The following is a 15,366-nucleotide window of genomic DNA, read 5'->3' as shown; positions in this document are numbered from 1 at the left end:
TGTCATCTTAATTCCACCATTTTACTTTTTTTTTTTAAAACTTCCTGCTGAACAGACACTGAAAGTAATTCCGAAGGGAACGTGTGACAGCATGGCCCGAAGCACATTTCTAACTGCCCCTCCATCCTCCCCAAAACACACCAAATTCATAAAAGAAGGAGATAACACTTTCACCATACTGGATGTGGATGTAAAAAGAATCGGCTACAGTTTTTCTGCAGGCATTTGGAGGATGTTCCTTCCAGACAGTGCCCATTGTTATAAGCAGAACCAACCTAAGCAGGAGTGAACAGAGACACGGATCTAGCTGCCCTCTGGGTGGTTCAGCCAAGACACATCAATTCCCAACAATAACTGCATCTTATACTTGGCAAAGAGAAACAAGTGCATTGTTTTGTTTTTTTTGGGGTTTTTTTTGAGTCAAAAAATGAGGGGTCATTATCACAGCATAAAACAGTCATGACACTAAAGCGTATTTTTCAGTTTCCCTCACAATATGATAAACATCAGATTCTGACAGGCAAAATACCACCTTGTCTTAATGACGAAGCGTGAGGGCCGGTGAAGAAGAAGGAACAAGAAGAAGAAAAAAAGCATTCGTCCACCATTTGGCTCGGGATCTATTCGTTGCTCCCATTTAATTTCTTTTGGGTGCATAATCCTTTCAGTTTCAATAGCAAATTTAACAGTCCCCAAGGCCTAAGCACCAGACTGGTCAATACAAAACCAGACAACTAATTACTGAGTGCACCACACACTCCTCCCTTCTTCCTCTCTTTTCTCTCTCTCATTCCTCTCTCTCTCTCCAGCAGCTGTGGGGTTCATGTGCATAAGAGCAGCAGTCAGGCAGTATTAGGTTTCCACTTCCCAGATCTCCCTTAAAAGCCTGTCCCATAATGGCCCTTCAGTCACACCAACACGCATAGGGTTTCATACAAAAAAGGACATTGTTGGACAACCAAATGTGAATACATAGACATTCACCTCAGCCATTGTGAAGATTTATAAAATAAAGTTATGTTTGTCTTCATTTACTTTCTGGTCGCTGCTCTCTTTTCTTGTTTCTAAAGTAATTTTTCTTAATTCGATACAAAAAGTTTAATTGTTCTGGTTAAATTGTTTCCTTGAGGCATATAAACAAAAGTAAAGCAGTAGCTTTAAGAGCTTGTAATTACCATGTAATTAATGCCTTGTTTTCAAGTAATAAATTAGAGCACAACCTGACAGGCTGTTCAGCTAATAAAACAGAACAATAGCAGACCTGCATCTAAGGCAGTAAAGTGGTTAGTAGAGCTGAAATGAGTGGTCTATTAATGCATTAGTTGATTGACCGAAAATCCTTAAGCAACTATTTTGATTAGGGATTTATCACTTAAGTCATTTTTCCTCTTACACTAAACATGAATCAAAATTCTGAATAGAGAGTTAGCATCATTTTATGACTCATTTTGACTAATTTAAACAGTAGTGAATGCATATGGTGTGGAAACCCTCTGCTGACCTGTGACATATGGTGCTCATGGTGTTGTTAGTGAAGACGAAAAAGAACTTATCCTCTGCTTCCCATGAGTAAATACAGCGGCTGTGACAATCAAAACATGGTCATGATCGCACGCTCAGTGCTAACCCAGCCCCATGTGTCGTGTTGTGACTGCTGTCCTATGCTTTACAGCTGTCCCCTGGAAACACACACTCTCCAGGCTTTGATCATGACCCATCACACACAGCAGCTAGGCACAGCCCCTAATTTGCTGATGGGTTTAAAAAGTCCCTTAGTTAAAATAACTTTCATAGACAATGGGAAGAGACCTAAGTGGAGTGTCCTTTGTCTCACTCCTAATGTTTGCCTTAGCCCTTAGCCCTTTGTTTCCACATTATCCAGCATGTCCACCACTCCTCACAGCACAGCTTTGACAGGACCGAACCACACCGGACTGCTCTCATAGAGGAAATACTAAATGTATGGAAGTTATTTCCCAGTGTTCCCCTGAGCTCTGTAAAGTTGTCTGAAGATAGGTGGGGAGAGGGGTAAAAAGTATATATCCTTTCATCCACATTCCTTCTGTTTGCCTTACTCTTGTCCTTACTTTCTTTATCTCTGCTTTGTTTCAGCAAGGACAGCTGGACAAGAAATGGATCACTGGTAAATGGACACAATCTCCACCACAGACATGACATCACCCCCTTTATAAGCAACCCATTGGGAGCTATCTGTGCTGGAATTCTATGTTGTGTATGTGTTTGTGTGAATGCGTCCTTGTGCATGTAAGCTGCAACTTAAATGTCGTTGCTATATATTTTTATATCACTTTAATTTCAGACACCAACATGTTGTTTTATTTTACTTAATCATATTTTATTAACAGATTTAAGCAAATAGGTAGCCAAAGATATGGCACAAACTGGACTGTAGGTATATTCTGAATGCTGTTGGATCCAGCTGTCCTTGATACTATTAATCCAAGAAAGTAATGCTAATAACCAATGATGTCATGATGCCATGAGTGCTGTACAACATCAATGGGACTTTTAATTTATTTTTCTTAAAGATATTTTTGGGGCTTTTAATGGATAGAACACAGTTAGTGCGAAAGGAGGAAAGAGAGGGGACGACAAGCAGCAAAGGGCCAACACAGCCTCTGTCCATGGCATACCCACCCTATCAACTGAGCTATTGGGTGCCCCAGGGACTGTTAACTTAACAGTCTTAACTCTGCATGTATCACTCCGCTTCACAGCCATAGTGTAAGAGTGAAAGTGGGATATGTTTTAAAAGTGGGGTATGTTTATAGTATGGTGAAGACATAGGTTCAAAGAGCTAGTGAGCGTTGTTCACCTAGCTGTCAGTTGGTCAGGTTGAGGGAGGAGAGAAGAAGAGAGAAAAGAGGAGTTGGGGTCGAGTAAAGGACGGGAATTTTGAAGTGTGGTTTGAGCTGACTGGACATGCATTAGAGTTACTAAAAGTTATGAGGTAAACCGAGGAGGAGGGCAGCTATGACGGACGGGTTTTTGTAAACTTTGTTCACTGGGAGTAAACCAGCTGTTATAGATATTATAAGGATATGCAATGAGACAGGGACACACTCGTCTGATACTAACCACAGCCTGAGCGACACCGACACACACACATACGCTGTCTGATACAAGGTGATGGAGATCACGGCAGTGAGTGGACACACACTGGAGTGACGAATTGTCTGATCAAACTAACTCATCTGAATCACACACTCTGCCAAAGTGTCTGTTAACACACTCTGATTTCACTGAAAACACAGAGATAAATGTTCATGATACTAAGCGGCTGGTCTGTGCATAAAATGGAGACAGAGCTAACACAGATTGGCAAGCAGCGTGCAGGAAAATGTGTATGTGTTGCTAGGCAACAGCTGTCGCGTCCAGCGGCTGCGGAACTGTTTGTGTCGGCGGAGCCAAAAAAATCATTAAATGAACAATTTGTTGTCACTTGTTAATATTAACAAATGAAAGACGCTTGTAGAACTGTTGTATAAAAGCAATATCACACTCGAGGTCGTGTGTTGTGCTGTACATCATCACGGCTGTGATTATCTACGACCGAATCACAGCCGTGATGACATAGGAGCACAACATCACTCCCTCTCGTGTGATATTGCTTAAGTAACTCATTATGATTCCATTGTCTGTAATGAATTATTAACATACCTATAATGTGTTATAGTGTGCATGTAGTTATAAGTCACTATAAGTAGTCTTTGTTTGCCTTAAGTAAATTGACATAGAATAAGATAGTCAGTGCAAGAACAGTAAATTATATGCTGTCAAATTTATTGTTTTAAACAGGGATTAACATACAGAATGAACTTTGTGATGATGAACATTCGAAATAATGCTTATTGTCTCAATGTGGAGATAATAATACAGATATGAGCATGAAGAAGGACGATTGTCTTCTGTATTATTAAAATTTGATTCAGAGGCAAAACTTCTCCCCAGCTCAACAAGGGAGATAGAGAGAGACGGGGCGAGCGAGCAGCAGAATGAATGAAAAGACAGAGTGGTGGTAATGTCAAGTAAGCAGTTAAGTACAGGAACAAAACAGTGGTTTATGGTTGTGTCACAACGGTAAAACTCTAAAGCAAAAAAAAAAAAACAAAAAAATCCCATATAGCTGCCTTACTGCCGGATTAAGAGTTGTGAGCTGGAGTCAAAGTCATCACCCAGAAACCCTGCATCATCTCACGTTGGAAAGAGTTTTCAGAATAACAGCTTGAATTTTTCGGACACATTAAGTGTGTTCATAATTCATTATAGACATTTGGCATCATAATGAGTTAGGATTATTTTTATGAAGCATTACAAATAACCATGAGTGTTTATAACTATGATTATACAGCTCTATAGAGGCATTGTAATGCATTATAAGTGTGTTCATAATGTGTTATAATGCATTATAGACATGGGCGTCATAGAAAGTGTTACCAAAAGTTTTTTTTTTTCAATCATGTCTGTTCAGAACATGCTGGTTTATACTGGTTAATGTCATCTTTGTGTTAGTTTATAGTTTACACCATCAGTGAGTTGGCAGAGGTGGCTCAGTGCTGTATTAGCTTTTTTTTGTAGCTCTTTAATATGGATGGTATCAATCTTGTCAGTGAAAAACCCTTCTATTCTCACCTCCTCTTGCATCTCACCTCCTCTTGCATGTCAGTTCTCCTCAGTAAGCCTACACAATTTTAAACAAATCCGATCCTGCTGATAAAACCACAGTATTACTGTAACCTCTCTGACCATTCATTTAGCATCAAATACAAATAGAAAATAAGTAGGCTTATATAACTTGTGCATTTAGTCTGACAGTTTTTTCTCAGACCATCACACACGCTCTGTTAAGTATATACCAATTTATATTCTTCACCGAGCTCTATCAGCAGTTTTTTTTTTCTGCCACTGAGAAGAAGAGGTCAAAGTGCTCCAGCAAAACTTGTAGCTTGAGGAACAACTTTATTTGACCAGTGTGTTTCGGCTTGTGGCCTTCATCAGGGTCATCAAGAGACACATTACAAACAAACATAGGCAGACTGCCTATTTAAATGATGTTGGTAATGTGTCTCTTTGATCGCTCTAAGACTCTCTTCATTCTCCATGCACCTTGGAAGTTGGTGAAATTGTGCCAGAAACCTCCACTCTGCCTCTACAGTGCCACTGAGAAGAACAAAGCTCTCCTTATTCCCTTCCTTTTGTGACATCATATCCTCTTTTAGGAAATCAACTGTTTGGGACTGCTAATGTACTTCATGCATGCCCTGAGTTGAAGCTTTTCCAAGCCTGGCTACAGTTAACGCTGATTAGATCAGGCTGAACCGTGTTAGTGGACATTAAATAGTTTTTTTAGTTATTATAGTTACAACTAGGGTTGGGTACCAAAACCCGGTGCCAGCATAGCATGGTTCTCATAAGATCAATAAATGGCAGACAAAATCATAACACAGATTTCAGTGCCTAATTTCGGTGGCACATTATTGGATTAGTGAGACAGTGAGCAAGCATGAGCAAGAGCAAGAAAGATGGAGCGAGTAAGCGTGTGTGTGCGTCTGTATGTGTGTGTGCCAGTAATAGTGAGGCAGCAGCAAGCGGCGCTAAGAGTATTATGGGTGTTCCATCAGTGGCCTGGTTTGGCATTACCCGGTCCGAGACTGGCCTGGCCAGGGAAGCACTGCAGAGATTTGCATTTCCTTTACAACATGGCTAGCTTCTTGAAGGTGTGTTTTTAACTGATGAGGTCTTTCGTGATAATGTGTAAAAGCAACAGGCGTAAAGTCCCCCTTTGTTTTTGTTTATAGTATTTTTTTATGTCTTCATGTTTCACAGTCACACAGCAGGCAGGTAAAATAAGCTGACCTGTTGGAGGTGAGCTGTTTGCAGAGGTGCAATAGGAGCCTGTTGTCTGCAGCTCTTTACCTCACTGAAGCTGTTTCTGCCTTTACTCTTCTCCCTGAATAGGCCAGTAACATATTGCAGCTAATTCTGTGATAAACATATGTAATTTCCTAAAGACTCTTCGCAACAAAAGTCCACCATTATTTTGTTATGTAAACACTTTTATTGTGAAGTTGCAAAATAAGGAAATGTTGATTTTAATGGCTGCAACTTAAAAGACTTCTTTTATATTTAATATTTTTTTATGGGAATTGTTTCTTTATTTGATAGGACAGATTGTGTGAAAGGGGGAGAGAGAGGGAATGACATGCAGCAAAGGGCCAAGGGTGGAATCTAACCCACAACCACAGCAGCAAGGACACCGTCTTTGGTACATGGGGCACTCGCTCTATCAGGTGAGCCACTGGACACACCCTTAAAATGTTTTAATATGAACATGAAACAGTAAAATAAAGCATACACGCATGAGGCAGGAGAGAAACTAAACTCCAAGCTACAGAGAATCAGTAAGAAGTAAAAGTATTGAGAGCTGAAACCACAGACACTTTAAAAACATCTGTGCTCTCCTGCAGACATAAGTGAGTGGAGTCACACACGTTTTAAAGAGAAGGGGGCCTTCGAGGGTTAGCTGTGGTCCAAGAGACATCACTGCTACCTCCTTGAGGGCAGGCGTTTGAGTTTTTGGACCTACTCTGGAGAAGGTCCATCTTGGGCGTGGTGTGGCGTGGCATGGAATGTTGCATCAAAACTGACAATGGAGGGACGTCGGTGGCTCAATGGATAGAGCGGGCACCCCATGTGCAGAGGCTGGGATGGGGGTTAGACTCCGGCCTTGGCCCCTTGCTGCATGTTGTTCCCTCTCTCTCCCCCTTTCACACGTACACTCAAAAAACGGCCAAAAAATATCTTTGAAAAAAAAAAAAGGAAATGCAAATCGGCATTGCATGGATAAACAGCATCTGATGTTAAGTAGCAGTGCAATGTGTAAAAAGTTTAGGCTGTTTGTCAGTGAATAAATGCTACAACTCCTCAAGACCTGAGCCAAGCTCCCATACCTTGCTTGTCACCTGCTGATGTAGGTGAAGGTACAAGGTACAATGTAACTTAATTGTCATTTTTCTTAAACATAGTTTAAGAAGAAATTAAATTTTAGCTGATCCTAAATCCTGCTATATCTTTTGGCGTTAAGGGAGGAGTTGAGGGGTCTCATAGCCTGGGGAAAGAAGCTGATCTGTAATCTGTCTATCATATTACAATAACAATAGGTGTTAAATTATCAAATGCACTCTATGATGATATTGTAGGTGTTGATAAGAGTGTCATACATATATTGATAGGGAGGTGTCCAAAGGCATGATCACGACATTGGCGCAACCAGGACCAAGACCACGATCAGGGCGAGTGGGGGATACAGTATCAGTGCAGCCACAGCATGAGCAAAACCAAAGGCAGGGTCACAGCGCCAGCACAGATATCACCACGATCAGAGCACACAGCCCTGGGGGGCTCTGTTGTTGAGCACTAATGTAGAGGAGGAGTGACTACCAGTTCAAACTCTCTGGGGTCATCATGTAAGGAAGTCCAGTATCCAGTTGCAGAGTGTTGTATTAAAGCCCAGAGTGTTAAGTATTCCAATCAGCTTCATGGGAGAGATTGTGTTGAATGCCGAGCTGAAGTCAACAAACAGCATCCTGATGTAGCTGATCTCATTCTCCAGGTGAGTAAAAGCTGAGTGAAGAGCAGTAGATATGGCATCCTCTGTTGATCTGTTGGTTCTGAAAGCATACTGGTGAGGGTCCAGGCTGGCAGGGATGTTGTCTTTGATGTGCTGGAGAACCAAATTCTCAAAGCACTTCATCAGGATGAGGGTAAGAGCCACAGGGCGATAGTCATTAAGACTAGACACAGCAGACCTTTTGGGTACAGGAATGATGATGGCTGTCTTGTGGCAGGGGGGAACAGTCCCTTGTTAAAAATGTCAGTTATAACATTAACAAGCTGATCAGCAAGTTTTTAGTACCAGTACTGGTATGTTGTCTGAGCCTGTGGCCTTGCAGGAGTTTCCTCACGCCTGCTGTGGTCACTGAGAGTGGCCGGTCCTCTGGAGGTGGAGTAGACTTCACAGCTGAGTTAAGGATTCAGCGGAGGAGGACTCAGCAGAGGAGGTCTCAGCGAGCGTAAAATGTGTTCAGCTCGTCCGGTAGCCTGGCCTCACATATGATGAGGGCGCTCCTGCTTCTGTAGCCTGTGACATTTTGAATTGCCTGCCACATATCTTTAGTGCTTTTGCTGTTGAGGTCTCTCTCCAGTCTCTGCTGGTGTCTCCTCTTTGTCTCCTTGATGCATGCTCTCAGTCATGCTCTGGCGATGATGCATGCCTCCTTGTCCCCTGACTGAAAGGCAGTTTTTTTGCTCTGAGAAGAGTCTTCACCTACCCATTCATCAAGGCTTTCTGGCTGGGGAATGATCTCACCATCTTTGTGATCACCACGTCATCAACACATTTGCTGATATGTGATGTCACAGAAGATGCATATTCTTCAAGATTGCTGTTGTTATCTTCAGTGGCAGCATCTTTGAACATTTGCCAATCAGTGTGAGGAAATCAAATTCAGCTGACTGGCAGCACTTGAATGCTTATAGAGTATTTATATTTATTATCTTTGGTGTTGCAAAGAGCTCATAGAGAAATGATAAAACTAAATGTAGCATGTAGTTGTTTCTTAAGTAGCAATGATGTGTGGAAGATGAAGAAACCTCCGCGGACACTGACTTGGTTGCATAATAATCAATTTATTACAACAAAGTTCAGCATCCACCAGGCACCATGGTCTGCCCTGGAGAGGATTCAGGACCAATGCGAATCTCTCTCTCTTACAGCTCATGCAAGTCTCTTATATAGGTACAGGCATCAATACATTTGTCAGTAAAGCAACTTCTCACCAGCTGTGATCAATCACAAGACCCCACAAATATGTCCTTTTATGAAAGGAGCCTCATTCCATGTTACTTTTAGCCTGGTGCCAGTATTCTGCACACTTGGCTTCCAGGCCTAACCATCCCTAGACCTTTGACCTCAAGGCCTCCTTGCCTAACCGAAATAAGAACCTTAAGAAACGGAGCATAATACACTACAAGCACTATCAGGAAGCTACTATTAGACTGCAAATCGATCAAAAGTTATCTAGGTGAATGTGACTGCACTGTCTTAATTGCTTCTTTGTTATGCTCACACATTATAAAAGAAAAAAACACAAAATTTTATAAACTCTGCATATCAGTTTCATGACAGAAGGACAGGCAATTCTAGTAGCAGGGAGCTCTACAGAGGAACACATCTGCATAACCTACTGCCAGGTCCTTCATGAGGTCATTATATGACGGCTTCTGAGTAAGTTCTACAGTGATACCGATGACAGATCAGTTAGATGTCCCTGTGCAGCCCGTCTCACTCCAAAGTCATCATATAGCGCTTTCGGTGGACTAGTGTGATGCCAAAGCCACCTTTCGCATCCAACCCAAACACGGCTGGGTGGCGTGAGCTGACAACACGCTCAGACAGAACCTGTGGTGTTATTATCATACGCTGGCAGAAGTCTGGATGGCACTGGACATGTCCGCATGCCACGCGTACAGGCGGCATTACTTGAGAACATGGATGGACGGAACAGGTGAAGTGCACATGAAACCCTGTGTGCCCTCATAAGAAGGCGGGCGAACAGGGAGGTGGATGGGTCTGACTTTTGTGTGGGAGTCCGGAGTTAGCCTCTCTGTGGATGTGTGTGTTTATTTTCTTCATCTTATCATGTGCCTCTTTTGCTTGTGTAAATATAAAGACCATGCTGTTTCATCGCACCATGTGCATTTGTTGGCATCACCGTAAGGGCATCCAGGAGAGTAAATAGCTGCCAATGAAGGATAAAAATGTCATAAGTAGATGCGGAAGGTCACTGACAGAGTGGCACCATTTGACAAGTTGGGATGAAAACGAGTTGTATTGTCCTCCTTGTTGAATGCAGGTATGTTTCAATAGGCTTAAACTTTGAAAAACTTTCACAAGGCAGAGGCATCTGACTCTATTAATAACTAGTAACAACTATTAATACTACTACTACTACTAAGTAACAATAAAAGGGCATCTGCCCTGCTGCGCTGCTTTGCCTGCCCGTAGCTGGCCTTTATCAGAATCAATTATGACACCCCAGACAGATTTGCGATCAATAGGTGGTTTTGTTATTGGTTTAGCTGTTGAAATCATCATAATATCACATATCAGCTATCATGTATTTCCGTTGTTGGTTCATTTTCTTTCACAAACCACACCAAAGTGTGTTTGGGAGCAGGCTGAGACCCACCTTTTCAGGCGATATGACAGCATTCACACCAGCCCAAACGAGACATACAAAGCACACACCTAACCTGAGTTTGTTTTAATCAAACCAAACAGGGTAGGCCTGAAAGCACTTTTAGTCTTTACTACAAATACTCACCGGAGTGACTTTGCAACTTTCTGCAAGTCGATTTGGTTGTATGGAAGTTTATATCGAAGATAGTCTGCAACAACAGTTGCAATGGCAACTATACATCTGAAAGTGGCTGCTGTTCTGACCATCCAGCTACACTGTTTTGAATGGAAATATATGTTCTTCTGTCATTCTATTTGCAAGTTTCAGATCCATCTTGATTTTACTTCTAACTACGCTACTTCAGCATTTTTAGAATGTCATTTGACATATAAATTCAAATTGCAGCATCTCTATGGTGGTGTTACATTAAATGTGTCAACCTGGTAGTGATGTACTCAGAGGCTGTATGTTCGTTAGATCCACTGAGAATCTGCTCAGTATACAAAGAGGCTTCCATAGTTGTGCTGTGAGCACTGCTGTAGAGTCTTGACAACAGAAGCTTATAAAAATGTTGACAAGACAATGGAAAACACCCAAACAAGTTTCTTACCAGCATAGCACACAAAACTTAAGTGGTACCACATCCCAGAGTTTGGTACATGCTAGAAGAGCAAAGAGTTTTGACTGGGCATAAGGTGAGCAGAACCAGTTTCAAACTTACCATTTCTTCCCTAGCTTTTGGAAAAAAAGCAATCCAAACAAGACAGCTCAGACACTTAACCGACTAGAGAAGATGAATGGTTTCCTGACATCTCTGTGAATAATCTCAACCACAGAAGATGAGTCAAGCTTTGAGCAGAATAAACCTAGCGTGTAAAGGCACATCAAACTATAACACATCTCCTTTGCCATCCAAATTCTGGCTGGACCTCCTGCTTCAGTACAATAGACCAGATCATCCATATAATAATCTGGTTTGGAATACTTAAGTTTATTCAGGAGCTTCATTAACCACCTGAGGAGGTCTCTAAGGAAGTATTGATTGTGCCAGTCAGACCTGCCCAAGCACTGAAAAGCGACAAGGGCACTAGGACATATAATCAGCCAAGCGCCTGTTCTCCTGGACTCCAGGGTTATAACTTTTTAGGTTTAATCAGTTGCCTTGGTTGACCAGTTTTTCATAACTACTCATCATATTCCTTCCTGGTACTGGATGGATTCACAATCACTCTCTGTGTGCCTACAGTCAACAAAACTCAACTAGTGGCATATCCCTTTGTCCACACTCAAGAGCGTAACTTGTGTTTGCCAAGGTCAGGGGTGTCACACACACCCACACACATGACGATGGCAGCACATGCAGATGCAGCAGCCAGTAGCTCCTCAAATATTTGCTACTTTTTTTCAACTCTAAAGCCCCTCCAAGCACGACTTTCCTACGATAGAGAGGCACTCATCAACATCAGGAAAAGTTGTGTGGGTCTTGGACTGAATGCAGTAGACCACAAGAGGATCTACACATATGCTGAGCTGCCAGTCAGACCAGAGGGGAAAACCGAAAGCAAAAGTGATCCTTGATCCTTAACATCCCGGATCAAGCTGTTGCACTGGATGGGCGGACTTCAGAGCAGACAGGTTGTAAGACTCCGGTAAGAGGAGAGGAGGAGGTCTTTGTGTTTATATAAATGATGCTTGGTGCTCAAAAGCAGTTAAGGTAGATGAACTGTGCTCACCAGATGTTGAGTTTTTGGTACTAAGATGTCATCCTGATTATCTGCCCAGGGAATTCACAAGTGTTTTTATTGTTGCTGTATACATTCCCCCAGATGCAAATTAAAAAACAGCACTGCAGGAATTGTATGATACTGCCAGCAGCAGCATCACCAAGCAGCCAGATGGAATCATCATAGTAGCTGGTGATTTTAATCAAACAGACCTCAAATCATCTTACCTAAATTCTTACCTAAAAGCTTGTCAATGTAATAAAATGCTTTGAGAAACTGGTTCTCCAGCACATCAAAGACAACATCCCTGCCAGCCTGGACCCTCACCAGTATGCTTTCAGAACCAACAGATCAACAGAGGGTGCCATATCTACTGCTCTTCACTCACCTGGAGAATAAGAACAGCTACATCAGGATGCTGTTTGTTGACTTCAGCTCAACATTCAACACAGTCTCTCCCATGAAGCTGATTGGAAAACTTAACACTCTGGGGTCAGTACAATACTCTGCAACTGGATACTGGACTTCCTCACATACAGACCCCAGAGCGTTCAAATTGGCAGTCACACCTCCTCTACATTAGTGCTCAACACCAGAGCCCCCAAGGGTTGTGTACTCAGTCCCCTCTTGTTCACACTGTACATCCGTGACTGCACTCCCAGGAGAACTCTATTGTGAAGTATGCGAACGACACAACCATTATCGGCCGTATAACAAACAGCGATGAGAGTTCATACCGGAAGGAAATCAACATCTTGCAGTGTGGTGCACAGAGAACAACCTGCAGCTCAATGTCAGCAAAACCAAGGAGCTGATTGTTGATTTTAGAAAGAAGGAAACACACCCCTGTCTACATCACTAGAGCAGAGGTGGAGCAGGTGAGCAGGTTCCTTGGAATTACTATCACTGAGAACCTACCTTGGTCATCAAATCATCACTACCCAGGTTAAAATTGCACAGAAAAGGCTTTACTTCCTACGGGAACTTAGAAAAAGATACAGAAGAATCAGCTGCTCAACCACCAGACTAAGAAACAGATTCTTTCCCCAGGCTGGTAGGACTCCTCAACTCCTCCTTCGACACAAAAAAGATGTAGTAGGATTTAGGATCAACTTCAATTTAATTTCTTCTTAAACCATGTTAAAGAAAAATGACAGTAAATCTACCATGTACCTTGCACACACACACACAAACACACACACACAAATGACATAATGATGCATCTTAAAGTGAAAAAGTATTCAATTTTCCAACGCTCCTGAAAATAGGCAGCACTCACTGTCGACTTTATGTTTTTTTTGCTGTGGCCATGTCTGTTACCTTGCAGGAAAAATCTGGTGCTAGGTAACCATTCAATAGCTTGATACTGTCTGTTTATGAAACACACTAGTTTCGCCTATATAGTTCCTACTTGGTGCCATGACAAAATGAAATGTGCTCTTTGGGGCAACAGCAAATGTATTTGCAACTGCAAGTAGCACTGCAGTTAACAAAGATTGTGCTCATTTTACTTAAACATTCCTATGTTTTATTGCCCTGTAGGTCTTCTCAGATTTTTATGGCTGGTAGCTATCAAACAGCTCATGCGGAGTAGGGATTGGTACTATTAGTATGCTCTCTCCATGACAAAAAATTTCCTTGGAAGGAATACTAAAAGGTAAATCATACAATGTTTCTTCTGGTTGGGGCAGAAAAGAAAACCACCTCCTATTTCCAGAAGAAGTCGGATCCTGCCTATTTTCAGAGTCTCTCTTTTCATGGCACCTCTGTCATTCACAAGGCAGCAGGAGGCTAACAACTAATTAATCACTGCTACTAAGTAAGCTTTTCCTTTCACTGCTTGCAAACAGCAACTGGGCTAATTTATAACCAGAAGAGGAACAAGTGAGAACCTAAAATTGGCTATGAAGGTCAGCCAGGTTATCTTTGCGACATTTCGCCATCTGGCATATAGGACAACAAATGACTAACATCAAATATAAAAATGCATGACCTGAGCTTTATTTATACAACGTGAAATACCTCTTAGAATTGAAGAATCAAAGCTTCTTGGAGAGAAAGAGGATGGCATGTATTGTACCACCTGACTTCATGGTGACCCACAAAACACTGTACTCCTTTTCTGTACTCTTTTACCTCACCTAAAATGTGTTTGTTTTTATTAAATCTGATAAAAAACTGAATGAGCTCCTTGCGTAAAAATTGCATGTTATGATTTATGTAATGCAGTAGATGAATATTACATTGAAACATTAAACAATTTACACAACAATACATTCTGGTACTAAAAATTGACACAATTACCTACTACACAACATACAGAGAAAATATCTGAAACTCTAAAAAGCTTTTGATGAACAAATACATCCTCTATTTCCCAGTGCCGAGAAATAGGCCTATATGCTTCTTTATTTTGTCATGATATATGGCTGAGGTTGAACTCAGCAGTCAACCAACACTAAAACTTTTCGAATGTAATTTTACAAGTCCTCATTAAAAAGGTGCGTAGGTGCTGCTTCATTAGATTGTGACCCACATGCCCAAAATAGAGAACTAGATTCTGCAGCAGGCACACTTTGTGTGTATTTATAAAGGAGTGATCAAGAAAAGCATTGTTTTTGTAGTTAAAAAGACATTATGCTGAGCAAAGAGCAGGCTAACAAAAATTCATACAGACACAGCTAAACTCTGTAAGTTTTGCTTTTAATGCCACCATTCACAGGAAAAATTAGTCCAGTAATGCCGTTCAAGACACTTTCCCATGTTACTAAAGAACAGAGGGGGCAAGGGAGGCACAGAATGAGCCAAACAGAGTCCAGTTGTGAGTCCCTTAAAGAGACAGGAGAGTGAGGTCAAAACTTCCAACTGCCAATGAACCATCAAGGTGATACACATCAACAACAGCTCTCAAGTTCAATAGCTGCGAAAGTTCACCCACTCACTTTCTCAACTCAGCTGTCAACAGACTCACATACTTGAGTTCCTAAAGGATGCACATATATGATACCAACCCTAAAAATAGGTGACTAAATAGACTCTTTTCCAATTGCCAGTAGACCAGAGCTGTATACACAGCTCTGCAGCAGATGAGCATGCCTTTGTTTTTTCTTTACTTGCATGTCACATTCGATGTCACAGACAGGCCAGCAAGCAAGTTAGTAAACATTAGAAAGCAGCAAGAGGTTAGTATAAATGTTCCGATGGTTACTTCTGTGTTTCAAACTCGGTGCAGACTAATTTGAAATGATGTTTGAGCTGTTTAACTGCTGATTAGAGCTGGAGCCGATTAAAACCTGTGACTACTGCAGAGATATTTGACCCAGGTGGGAATGCTGATTGCAACCTTTTCCATTACATACAAAAGCCATATGTTGGCATGT

At 41.6% G+C, this 15,366-nt stretch overlaps 1 protein-coding gene across 7 annotated transcripts in view; it reads right to left on the bottom strand.

Moving 5' to 3' along the window:
• Positions 1-15,366, bottom strand: part of nrip1b (nuclear receptor interacting protein 1b) — a 134,962-nt gene that overhangs the window by 36,642 nt on the left and 82,954 nt on the right. The window contains exon 1 of one of the 7 annotated variants that reach the window (XR_015779027.1): positions 533-869. The exons of the other annotated variants lie outside the window; for them this stretch is intronic. The gene's annotated coding sequence lies outside the window, so the exon portion shown is untranslated. Of the gene's footprint in view, positions 1-532; positions 870-15,366 lie in introns of those variants that run through there. 7 annotated transcript variants of the gene reach the window in all.

This window comes from Plectropomus leopardus, chromosome 15 (assembly GCF_026936395.1).
Source record: "Plectropomus leopardus strain MGB_pleo_1.0 chromosome 15, ASM2693639v1, whole genome shotgun sequence".
Lineage (NCBI taxonomy): Eukaryota > Metazoa > Chordata > Actinopteri > Perciformes > Serranidae > Plectropomus > Plectropomus leopardus.
Note: the sequence above shows the minus strand (reverse complement) of the source record. Positions and strands in the feature narration are given on the sequence as shown.